The sequence below is a fragment of the Lissotriton helveticus genome, chromosome 2_1, assembly GCF_964261635.1.
Source record: "Lissotriton helveticus chromosome 2_1, aLisHel1.1, whole genome shotgun sequence".
Taxonomy (NCBI): Eukaryota; Metazoa; Chordata; class Amphibia; order Caudata; family Salamandridae; genus Lissotriton; species Lissotriton helveticus.
Genome location: NC_136059.1, coordinates 1,790,133,533 through 1,790,146,341, shown reverse-complemented (window position 1 = coordinate 1,790,146,341; position 12,809 = coordinate 1,790,133,533). Strand labels below are relative to the sequence as shown.

The window sequence follows — 12,809 nt, the reverse complement described above, 5'->3', positions numbered from 1 at the left end:
CCTTTGTTAAGATGAGCGATGCTGGAGCTGAGGAAATTTGATCAGATCCCCAGCTTAACGTAGCATGAACCATTATAAATAAAGGGATCATCTTTCCTATTGTCCAATTTGCGCAGATCGGAAGAAAAATGTACAAGTGCGTGATTTACAAAGGGGTCTGTAACAGGGAGGGCAGAAGAACTGTGTACAACTTCATCATCTGCCGGCAACTGAATATTCACATGTTTCACGTTTATTGGTTACAGGCTTAGGGACAGTGTTCTCTGGGAGCCAGGAAGTTCCTGTCCTGCGGATTTCAGCAGGGTAAAGACTGGTTATTTTTATACCTCTTAAAAACAGTGTTGTTTCCAGAAGAGGTCACTAGTCTTGTGGGGGATCCAGGGCTGAGAAGGTAAATGGGAAGGATACAATGAGGTCAATATTAATTTTCATCTGTCATTGTGATTATTCCAGTGTCGTTTTAAGTTTTTGATAAAGAAAACGCAGCCTTTCCACTCACGACCCATGCAGTTCCCTATGACCCTTTTAGACTATGGAATGTTTGCTTAGTAAACTTACATGGGGACTACAGAGAGAGACTTTGAATGGTGCGCCATTATGGGGTACGTTGGGTGAGGAACTGAAGCGACATTTTGAACTGGAACGGGGAACGGCATGACTTGAAGTTTTGAGTTGGACGCCTTGAAAGGAGTCATCGGGGAAAGGCACTTGCCATGACCAGCTATGGCTGGCATCTACAGGGGGTGAGGGGTGAAATAGGGTTAAAGATGTTTAAAGAGCGCATTTGTGGCTGGTCGCAAGATGGTCGGCCAAAAAGACATGCACATTTTAAACTGTGTCATACTAGCCCACCCTCTTCCCTGCTCAGTGTCATGCTTCTGTCACTCAGCAGCGGACCCGCCCCTGTCTTGATGGTAGGCTCGGGATGGGGGATGAAAAATAAAATGGTAATTAATTTCATCTTTGGAGAAGTTTTTAAGTGGGGCGACACTCCTCCGCTCAAACGAAGGAACCGCCCCACTCATGACCAAGCTTATGAGTAGAGGTACAAAAGGGGGTGGTTATGGACGGAGCATCTGAACCAATCAAACACTCACACCCAGTCAACAGATCTGGGTTTAATCCATCACCGTTCTTTAGCCCACTCTGCCAACCCAGTTCAGACATGGCCATATGCAAATCAGTCTGACCCTGTGCCTCATGGGAACAGTACAGCCCGAACTGCCAAGCCATGCCTTCCCTGGACCGGAAACAAGCTTCCTAGGACCGGTTTCTGGCATTGCAGCCGTCTTCAGCCAGGCTTGCTTGAATCCAGTGGCAAAGTGAACAAGGGACTAACGTCTGAGCATACCCTGCCAACTTATGGCGAAGAAAGCAGTTCAAAAGTGGGTGGTGATGGACGGATTGCCTATGACCCTTTTATACTATGCAATGTTTGCTTAGTAAACCTACATGGGGACTACAGAGAGAGACTTTGAATGGTGCACCATTATGGGGTACGTTGGGTGAGGAACTGAAGCGACATTTTGAACTCGAACAGGGAACAGCATGACTTGAAGTTTTGAGTTGGATGCCTTGAAAGGGGTCATCTGCACTTGCCATGACCAGCAGTGGCTGGCATCTACAGGGGTTGAGGGGTGAAATGGGGTTAAAGATTTTTAAAGTGCGCATGTGTGGCTGGTCCCAAGATGGCCGGCCAAAAAGACATGCACATTTTAAACTGTGTCATACTAGCCCACCCTCCTCCCTGCTGAGTGTCATGCTTCTCTCACTCAGCAGCGGCCCTGCCCCAGTCTTGATGCTAGGCTCAGGATGGGGGTTGAAAAATAAAATGGTAATTAATTTCATCTTTGGAGGAATTTTTAAGTGGGGCGACGCTCCTCCGCTCAAACGAAGGAACCACCTCTGGTCATGACCAGGCTTATGAGTAGAGCACAACAAAACAACATCCCCAACAGTGACAGGGAGATAGCACCAATGGAGATAGGTGTACTGAATTTGGCGTCTCTTGAGATCTTCTAGTTCTGGAAAAACAAGCACTAGTAAAGCTATTAGGTCTTGTCTTCAGGGCCAAAGTATTGGTTTTGCCGATGCTAATTTGTGTTAACACTGTACCTACTTTTATATTAAATAATCATTTGAAAACAGCTGTCAGCTATCTCGGAATGTAAATTAATAATAAAGTATAAATAGAATTCCATGATGGTTTGCGGTGCATCAGTACTCATGTACCTGCTCGTACACACCTAGGCTGCAATCTTGGAATATATTTTCTTATAAACTACAACAAAAAGCTTTCTAAGGTCGCCACCCACACATGCTGATGGTGACCATCTGGGATTGGGATTCCCATGAAGTACAACAAAAGCATGTCAATATTGGTGCCCATGTCTATGTATGAGTACACGTTTGCGGTAATGCGCCAGCACCCACCTTGAATTTGTTTTGCTATTCTTCAGCTTACTTTATTTCAACTTACTGTTCAGTGGACGATTGCTATTTTCCAATAGTAAATTAAGATTAACGGAGGTAGGGCAGCCATGCATAGGACAAAAGAGTGAGCAGCAGGCTGGTAGCAGTGTACTGCTGCTGGGCCCATGCATTTTATTTGCGGAAAATCATCAGCAAGCATTGGCAAATGCTCGGTTAGCAGAAACTTTGTAAAACCTCTGAAAGTTGTATTCGGCTACTCTGGCCCACTTTGGGCTAACACCGGCAGGAAGGAGGTCAAGGTAGCCAGTAAGGATTTATAGAATAGTTACCTTGTCACAAAAGAAGTCTCCAGCCCAGTTCCAAACTCTATGGGCAAACAGCCATAAACTTCAATGGAGTGGTCCTGATGCAAGGGATACATGATGCGGAAGATGCTGTAAGATGCTGAGGGTGCTGTGCGGTCAACAGCAGCCTTCCTGGGGATACTTCTCAGCCCTGGTGAGGTGACTTTCCCGCAGGGGTCAATGTCCCTCAAATTCCGGGGAGTCCAGCAAAAGTCCAGATGCCACTGGACTAATGGTCTCCGGTCACAGCAAAACCAGTGATTCCCTTTGGTGAAAGCTAGTGTCCATCTTGGGTGACCAAAGTGCACTCCACTGACTCTCCAACGTCCCACAGACTTGGTTGCAACTTTTTAGTGTTAGGACTTAGTTTCCCAGGCTGCAGGTCGGCGGTCAGTTGCAATTAGGTGATTGTGGCTACTGGCCAGCCAAGGTAGGCTTCTTCAGCTTTTGTGGCCCTGGAGCTGTAAGAGAAAGTCAGCCAACTGAACCTTGGAGATCACCTCTTCCGAATGGGGGTCAGGAACAAAGCTTCCTCATGCCAGGCACCACAGATATTGTCCTCTATGTTAGCCCAAGGAGCAGCAGGTGCAGTTCAGTCTTTGGTGCAGCATCTCTTGCCAGATACAGGGTACAGCAGGGCATTCCTTCTTCCGTCCTCTCTCCAGAAAAGATGGGATCTGAGGTCTGGATGCCAGGGGTGGGGGGCATATTTAGGCCCAAATAAGTGAACTTGGCAGATGCGGCGGTTACTAACCAATGGACTACCAGGTCTCCTCCTGCCTGATGACGGTTCCCTGAAATATGTGGCAACTAGCTATCCCAGAGTGCACTATTATGCCCACTCCAAGGATGGCAGAAACTCTCTTTCAGTGTGTGGAGCTTGGTAGCTCACCCTAGAGGTGTGGCGAATTACCCACGAGAAAACTGTTTTGGCAACTGTTTTCTCCTGTCTGTCCCTGATGCCAACCCTTCTATCTGAACAAGAGTGCCCCCTTCATGTGTGTGTTCAAAATGTGCCCTTCAAAGGCAACTTCCCCTTTGAAACTTGCATTTTGGGCTCACATCCTGTGTGGCTTTGTGCCAGGGAGAGGTAACACCTATTCCCAGGCAGACCTCTATGGTTCCCTTTCTTGGGAGTCGTTCACACTTTCGCCCAGGAGGGCAGAAGGCTGTCATGGTGCCAGCATATGCGAAAGGCCACTGGTAAACTTGAGCAACAGAGTGGCAACTTCATAAAAGCTGCATTTACTCAAAGGTTTCATTACATTCAACTAGGGCACCAAGAGAAGTTTAATGCAACAATTGTTTTGGTACCTTGAGGTACCAGCCTTAGTATTCCCATTCAGATGTTAGCACAGGTGAGTTGTTACAATTTGTTTTATTTACAGTTATAACATTTAATAATACATGCCCTACTTACTACTATACAGACTCTGCCTTAAGACTCGATAGGCCTTCCTTAGGGGTAACGTATATATATATAAAGGGAGGCGTAGATCTTGTCATTGTTTAAAAGGTAAAATCGAGGTAGCAGTTTAAAACTGCTCTTCCAGTCTGCAGTGGCAGGCTGGGAGCCATGTTTTACTTTTCACTCACAGGGTGGCACAATCAGTGCTGCAGTCCCTAGAGGCAATATCACTTTACAGGCCCTTGGTAGTCCTGGTACCATATGTTAGGGACTTATAAGTAATTTAACCTATGCCAATTGGGTGGAGGCCAAGCCAACATTGACTTCTGAGGGTCAGAACACAGGCAGTGAGGTCTGGTTAGTAGGCTTCAGTGCACTTTCAGAGTCGAAAACCCAACAGCATCAGTCCAAAACTTTGGGGGTGATCATGCAAAAAAGATGCATTCCCTTAGAAATGGGATTCCGGATTTGCTGAGGTATGCACCCAGGCTAGGCAGGAACCACCACTCTAGTCAGGGTAAGCTAGATACACAGTACAAAATAACCTGTGTTCACCCTCTTATAGCGTCGCAAAAAGCAGTCAAGTTTATCTAAAGAGGCAACGTTTAAAGTATATTTAAAACACACCACAACACAATGAATACACCACAAAAAAATTCAAACCAGGTTTTAAAAGATAGAGCATACTTATGTGAGTAAAACAATACCTAAAGGACAGAAATCCAATCCGTAGAAGTTTTGATATGAATTTTTAAAGATTAAATGCAAAAACAGTGCTTAGAAGTCACTAGCGGTCAAAAGGTTACTTGAGGTCACAAGGGAAAAGTGCAAATCCAAAGTTCAGGCCGGCTACAGGACCCAGGCAGGGCCCACTGACAAAACACCTTCGATGGAGCAAAGTGTTGACGTTGAGTTCATGATGCGTCGATCTTTTCTACGTATTCGGGTCTCTGCGTCATCAATGACCTTAAACCGAGGTTAAGGTAATGTGTTGTTGGTGAGTTGCGCAGAGTGTAGTTGTCGAACTGTGCAGGCTGTAAAACCGCTGTCGTCGAACACCTTCAGCGTCGGCGTTGAAGTATGATGAGTTGGTTCTGATTAGCGCAAGGGTGAAAATGCATCGGTTTTGTAGCAAAACAGCGGCAGCACCCACTTCTGAGGCCCAGAACTTCGAGATGGAACCTCAGGAAAGGTTAGGACTCACAGAAGGCAGAGTCCAGAAGCACCAGCAGAATTGTACAAAGTCTTTTGTGTCATTGAGACTTCAGAAACAGGAGACAAGCCAACAGGCTCTTGTAGATCACTTGGAGGGAAGGTATAGTCCAGCGCTCCTTCAGCAGAGTCAGGGAGCAGCAGGCAACAGGGCAACAAGCAGAAAATCAGTACTTCCAGAAAAGCAGTCCAGTTTAGTTCTTTCAGCAGCATGCAGTCCTTCTGACAGAGGTTCAGTTCAAGAGGCAGAAGTGTCTGATTTTAGGAATTAAGGGACCCAGTACTTATATCCAAAAGTGCCTTTGATTTAGGGGGTGACTTCAAAGCAGCTCTCTAAAGTGCACAAGGATCCCTTTCAACACAGTCCTGTCTACCAGGCTGTCTATGGGGGTAAATAAGTGCTTTGCTTGTGGACAGGACGCTACCTATTGAAGTGTGAGTGTCAGCCCCTCACATTCCTCACTGCCCAGGAAGACCCATCAGAATACGAATGAATGCAGATGAGTGCTCAGAATGCAGATGAACCTTATCTTCCAGTGTTTGTGGCTGTCTAGAGGGAATACACAAGGTGTAGCTGTCACCTACCCCAGGCGGGTATTGGAGACAGGCTGTCACTCACATAGAGCGATAAGTGCAGAGAAATGTCCACTTTCTAAAAGTGGCATTTCGAAAACAGTAATGTTTAATTCAACTTCACCAGTAAAGGGATTGATCATTACCATTCCAAAGATATGAAACATGAAAAGCTACTCCTCTCTGATCAGGCATTACAGCTTAAAGGTGTATTCAGGAATTCCCAATGCTGGCCTATAAAATGGGTAGGCCTCACAGTAGTGAAAAACGAAATAGGGTGTTTGTCACTACTAGGACAAACAAAACATAAATGTACATGTCCTACCTTTTACTTACATAGCACCCTGCCCTTAGGGGTACTTAGGTCCTACCTTAGGGGTGACTTATATGTAGTAAAAGGGGAGTTTAAGGCTTGGCAAGGAGTTTTAAATGGCAAGTAAAAGTGACAGTACACTGCACACACCAGCGCTGCAGTGGCAGGCTTGAGCCAGGTTTGAAAGGCTACTTATGTGGGTGACACAATCAGTGCTGCAGACCCACTAGTCGCAGTTGACTTGCATACCCTGGGTATATGTTATATCACCTTAACTGGGCTTACTAGTAAATCAAATAGACCAATTAGATATAGACCATTGTCACCATGTTTAGGGGGGAAGCGTGTGCACTTTAGCACTGATTAACAGTGATAAAGTGCTCAGAGTCCTAAGGCCAACAAAAAGACTCAGCAAAATGGGGAGGCAAAAGGAAAACATTCTAGGGGTAGACCACCCTGGGGATGCCAGGTCTAACACTTACATGGTGGCTATGTCCTCCTCGATACAGGAAATGCTCTTGGCATGGTGTGCTAGAACTATTTTGTATGAGTGCCAGAATACATATATTTTGGTACCATATGTTTTAATTTGGTAGGCTATTATAAATGCTGATATTGGCATGCTTGATGACTAGTACCATAATATCCAAGACTTGGACATTGAAATGGGGCACCCATTAGGGCTCATGGCTTTCCCCCTCATCTTTAGTATTTGGTGTACAAACTGCATAGCTTCCAATTGGGCATAAGAGTCGGCACCACTGAGCAGACTCTCTGGTTGTACACCAAGGACATGTTCATGTCCATCAGAAACCCATTGATAATGGTGGATGGACTGTTGGAGGTACAATACTGATTCAGCTGAATATCAAATTTATAGGTCAACTGCGATACGTCCATTTGGTTCCTGTGGAGAGGACTGGTCCAGGTTGTAGATACCACATTGATTGCTATCGCAATCACTTAGATGGGACAGTGAAGCATTTAGGTACCTATTTGAACATATCACACTCACTGAGAAGAAAAGAGGTGATCTCATCCAGGTAGAAAGGTAGGCAGCTTCCACAAGTCAGTTGTGTTCTGGGTGACACTGGCAAAGAAGACTGTTCTGCCAGGTTGCCTTTATTTATTCCAGAGCTGTACACAGTAAGCACACTGCTAAGCTGGGGGAAGATAAAGGAGGAGGGTAAAGCTAGACATGCTGAAACTTTCACACAAAGAGGGTGGTATGCAGTTGCCATACATGTAGTGCTACTACTTAGCTGCTCAGATGCCGTTTGTTGCAGATTATGTGAGTGCGCACAGAGGGTTGCTAATGAAGGGAGACTTGGGGAAATGACTTATCACAACAAGAAAGAGAAGGGATGACACACTGTGCTTGATGAGAATAGCCACTCTCCAGTACAGGAAAATACATAGGGCCCACAAGCCCACACTTTAGGACTGCCCAATGCACGATTTAAAAAAAAAGGCACTAAAGACATGAATATGTAATGCTGGATTCTGGGGGTTGTAAGTCCATGAGGTCAGCATATACATTACACCTGGATCCTTAAAGCTCAGAAACACACTTGGCCCATATTTCCACAAGTATGATCTAGATCCAGCACATTGTCCGCAACGTTTTAACTGCCTGCTGACAGTAGTATGATAACAGCACTGAAACCTACCAGACATCATAATGGTACAGAACAATGAGGTGGTTGACTGTGCTGAAGAAGTCTCCTCTAAACAATGGGACAATGCACTATCAATCAAGAACTCCTCAAGCGATTCCAGGTTTCACTTGATGCAGTTTAATATAGTGCCTCCCAACTCCTTAATGCATTTCACACAGCATAGAATGGGCCTAACCAAGTCCAGAATGTGTGTCAAATGTAACGGCCAGGGGTGTCTTCTCCATTTGAGTGGAGAAGCGTTGCCCCACAAGATTTAGATATGAAAAATAAAACAGTAATAAAGCTTCTCTATGTTCTTTAGTGTCATAGAGAGCCTACTCCTCCCATCCATTGGGATCCTTCTAAAAAGGGCTGGTGATTTTAACTGCGTACTGGACGGCTTGTTGGATAGACACCCGCCGAAACAACACACTAAACCCCACATATCGACTTCCCTGAGTGAGGTGATGCCCAGTCTACATTGTGTAGATATGTGGCGAAACGCATGTGGGCGAATGAGGCTACACTTGTTATACTCCAGCCCACGAGGTGTATAGTAGACTCAACCGTTTTCTGCTCTCTCTGGAGGCATGTGGTGCAGTAGTGCAGACTGAGATACTGGGGCAGTATTTGTCGGACCACTCTCCAGTGTTGTTAGAGTGTGGACCAGAGACATATAGGCCGAGGGTCCCGCTGTGGCATTTGAGGCTGGCCACAATATACAATTTGTTATTTAAAGATGAGTTCAGAGACGTCATTAAGGGTTATTTCACCACTAACTGGTCAACTACTAGGACTAGGAGCATTAAAAATACAATGATTGATTGAATGGGTTTACCTGATTTTAGGTTATACTACATCACAGGATTGTTATAGTACGCAGCGCAGTGGTGCATAAAAGATCGCACAATGGAAAAAAAGCTACTGGGAGACTGGAATGATGCATCACGGTTGCAAAGGTTATTAATGATGGGCTCGAGGGTCCCCAGAGAGTACCCCAATATAGTACGGCAAGTGGCTGAATCCTGGGAACAGGCAGTCACACTAGTTCTCCGTAAGGCACCCTACGCTGCAGCGCTCCCACTCCGGTGGCTATGGGAATTGCAGAGCATTCAGGCATCTATGGGTATCTCGAAATGGTATGGGTGGAGGATGCGTATCGGCAGGGGATCTATATCAAAATGGAACCTTTGTGACCTTTAACGAGGCACGGGATTGGTTCCAGGTACCAGTAGGGCACTTCTTATAGTACACAAAAATCTCGACAACGGTCCGTGAGATATGGACCACCTTCTCGGAGGAGCCGCAGGAATCGCGCATGTTGATAACACTGCTGGATCCAGGCTTAGCAACACCCTCATTTCGCGCATATATAAAGCCCTGAAGAAGGAACATATGGCTGAATTATCAGCAGTCAGGCGAAAATGGGACGAGTACTTACCTATCCCATTGACATTCAATTCCAATATTTGCATCGCACATATCTGACCCCACAGTGTCGGGAGTGGTTCAACCCAGGGCACATTCCTACATAATACATGGAATTACATACAACTGCAGTTGTACTAGAATCAGGTGGTGCAGACTCTTCACTCTGCAACAGCGGTGCAAATAGAAGTCTCTATAAAGCAGTGCTTGTTGGGCGTATTCTCATCACCAAAGAAAGGGACACGGATACAGCTTAAATTTGAGATGTTAGGCTTGGTTTCTAGCACAAAGGCGTATTGCAATAAACAGGATTCTCTCTGCACCCCCCACGCTGGATAGATGGTGCGATGATATGTGTGAGTGGGGTGTGGTGGAAGAATGTCACCTCAAGGCTGTAAGAGTAGATGAGAATGCCGAGAGAGATCTGACAGAATGGGAACAAATGCTAACAGAAGTGTCCTTGGTGACAGCTCAGATCAACGATGAAACTGCACCTACACAATCACCCACTCACAACGCACTGGTACCTAGCGCAGAAAATGCGAATGGCCCCTCCACATCCACGCTACATTAGTTATGCCAGTATGCCTTCAAACCCAGATAACGAGTGCTATTGCAGCTGATCGCTGCCAGGGGAGGGAGGGTGGTTTTGGGTTAATTCTTCTGTTTATATATTAATGTCATTATAAAAATGTAAAGTACATTGCAGTATATAGAAATCCACCTGGTGCGTGGAGCTGACCGTAGGTTGGCATGTGAATAACCATCACAAAAGAATGATGAACATCATGTAATATGCATATGACAAATGTTTATGATGTGATATGATGCAAAGTTACCAATAAAAAACAAGCTTTAAAAAAATATTTATCTATTACTGTTTTATTTTTCAGCAACCGGTCCTGAACTAAGTGTCAGGACACGGCAGGGCCAGCACTGCCCAGTGGCAGCAGCAGGGAGCTTTGTGCATTAAAATGTACATGTCTGTTTGGCCTGCTATCTTGGGACGGGCAGCCAGACATGTGCATCTTAAAGTTCTCTAATCTAGCTGCCTTAGACAGCTGGGTTAGAGAAAACGTAAGCCTCCAGTGCTCTTAGGTGCGCTGGGAGAGCCTGCCTATCCAATCCTGGCGCTACTTTCATGCTGTGAAACCAGTGCCAGGATTTGGTACTGCAGTTTCCTGCATCTGGAGCTTCTTGAAAGACACAAGAGAGAGGAGAATGTTGTGCTGGGGAGGTAAGTGAATTTATTTTTTTGGGCCCCCCCATACCTACCCCGCCCCACCACCCTCAGTACAAGCCAACCACCACTGGTAATGGCTAGGAAGTGTCCTTCTCCCATTTGACCTGGACATGTGCAAGGATTATAACATATTGTCAATTAATAGTTGAGCGGTATTCCCAATATACAAGCATCCAGGCCAGGCAGAACCGAACACTTCCCTATTGGTCACAACATCCTGCAAGAAAAAAAAATGTCTAAGAGGGCTGGGCCGCTTACACTGTTACTTGGCAGGAGAAGATAGCAATAAAATGGCCAAGTCAAAAAAAGCCACAGAATATCACTGGATAAGAGAGGTAGGGGAGGGTCAACAGCGGAAGAAGTCCAGCTGAAGATGATTCAGAAAGGTGAAAGATGGCAGCAGACCTGGCTTACTGGCAATTATACATATATAAGCTAATGTTGCCCCCAATATACTGCCTCCCTATATTTATTATTAGAGGAAAGCACTGCATTTGAAATTGGTACATTTTAGTTGTGTACCAAGATAACTATGTAATCATAATATGCTTATTTGTGCCGGATATGAAAATTGCTATGTGTGGTTTGGACAGTGTCTAAAAGGTCTCACGCAACTACAATAAGACAGCACAGTGGCCTTCAGTGGTACCAGCACTAAACACAACACAGAACAGAACAATGATCCGCCTGGCCAAAAATGATACTTGGCCACCGCAACTCAGTCATGGAAAAACACATGTAACTCCGTAGGAAGACACCTTCAAGACTTCCAAGGACTATACTAGGCCATGCAAATGAAATACATGTGTTATACAAATGCTGATAATGTAACAAGACTAAGCAACAAGTGTGGTCTTCATTGCACAATTATAGTGCTATCCACTAAAAGATCTGGGATTTTTTTTTAGCTCAGGACCGAGAAGGCAGCTTGTAACGGGTGAGAGAATTCCTTCTGTGGACACCCAAGGGAAGTTTTTGAAATGTTTTCTTGCTACACGTAAAGTATATTTCACAAATCTGTAATTAACCAGGAAACATTCTGGAGCGAAGACTGCAAATATCACGATGCCCTCATCTTCTCTAACCAACCAAGCAGACTACTGAAGACTCTTCCATTTTTTTTCCCATAATCCCTTCCTTCAGAATCTATGTACAATACGGAGGAAGGACAAGGCGTGAGTGCTTCCTCATTTTCAAAGACAATATCTCTCAAAGTGAAATAAAAATCAATCAATCATATTTTGTTTTTAAAAGTTTGTTAACCCGTACTTTTTCATATAAAATTTCCTTCTTAAATTAAAATCCACCTGTACTCGCTGCAGTTTTTTACATTTTGCTCGTGAGCTTTTTCACCCATATGGAGCAGATTTTGCATAACAAGCAACACATCACAAATAACATAAACAATGTGCACAGCTTCAAACATTGCTCATGTGCTGGTGGACATGATACAGGGATCTTGATCAAACCCTAGGATAAGTGGGAAACTGGTTGATCAGACTAATGTATCTTATTTTGTAACAAATCTGAGGTAACTGCTGGAGTCTTGCATCTGAGGGGGCAGAGGGACCGATGTATCCTAAGCAACATAGCTTTACTGCAGACTTTGCAGGTTTGCGACATTTGTGGGAAAATATTTTACAGTCAATATATTTAGAATGGTTGAGTGGTAAGGATTGGCGCTCTGTGGCTGAGTTTGCTAATTAGAAGGCGAGGGGTGCCCATATACGCACCATAATTTACGGGGTACATGGTAAGAATTTGTTAAAACAGTTGTATCTGAGCAATGCAACAAGTCTAATATTGTGCATTGGTATCCATGTCATTGTGAAGAGTCGATTGTATGAAAAACAATTTCTCCTGTTACGTCTATACATATTCCAACATACTTGTCATAGTGTGTTTTTGTCATTGAAAGTGGAATGGAAACTGTCTTAAAAAATGGCAATACAATTTTACATTGAAATATATATATATATAGATGGATAGATAGATAGATAGATAGATAGATAGATAGATAGATAGATAGATAGATAGATAGATAGATAGATAGATAGATAGATAGATAGATAGATAGATAGATAAGGAAAGTGGCAAAGGAAATTTGTTAGAGAACAAAACTTTTAATGAGAATTTTCCACACCCTTACACAAATTGCAACAGGTCTTTTGACAATGTAACCCCTCACTTCTAGTCT

The 12,809-nt window shown here is 44.4% G+C and overlaps 1 protein-coding gene across 1 annotated transcript in view; it reads right to left on the bottom strand.

Moving 5' to 3' along the window:
* Positions 1–12,809, bottom strand: part of ALPK1 (alpha kinase 1) — a 314,892-nt gene that overhangs the window by 96,133 nt on the left and 205,950 nt on the right. The window lies entirely within an intron of this gene.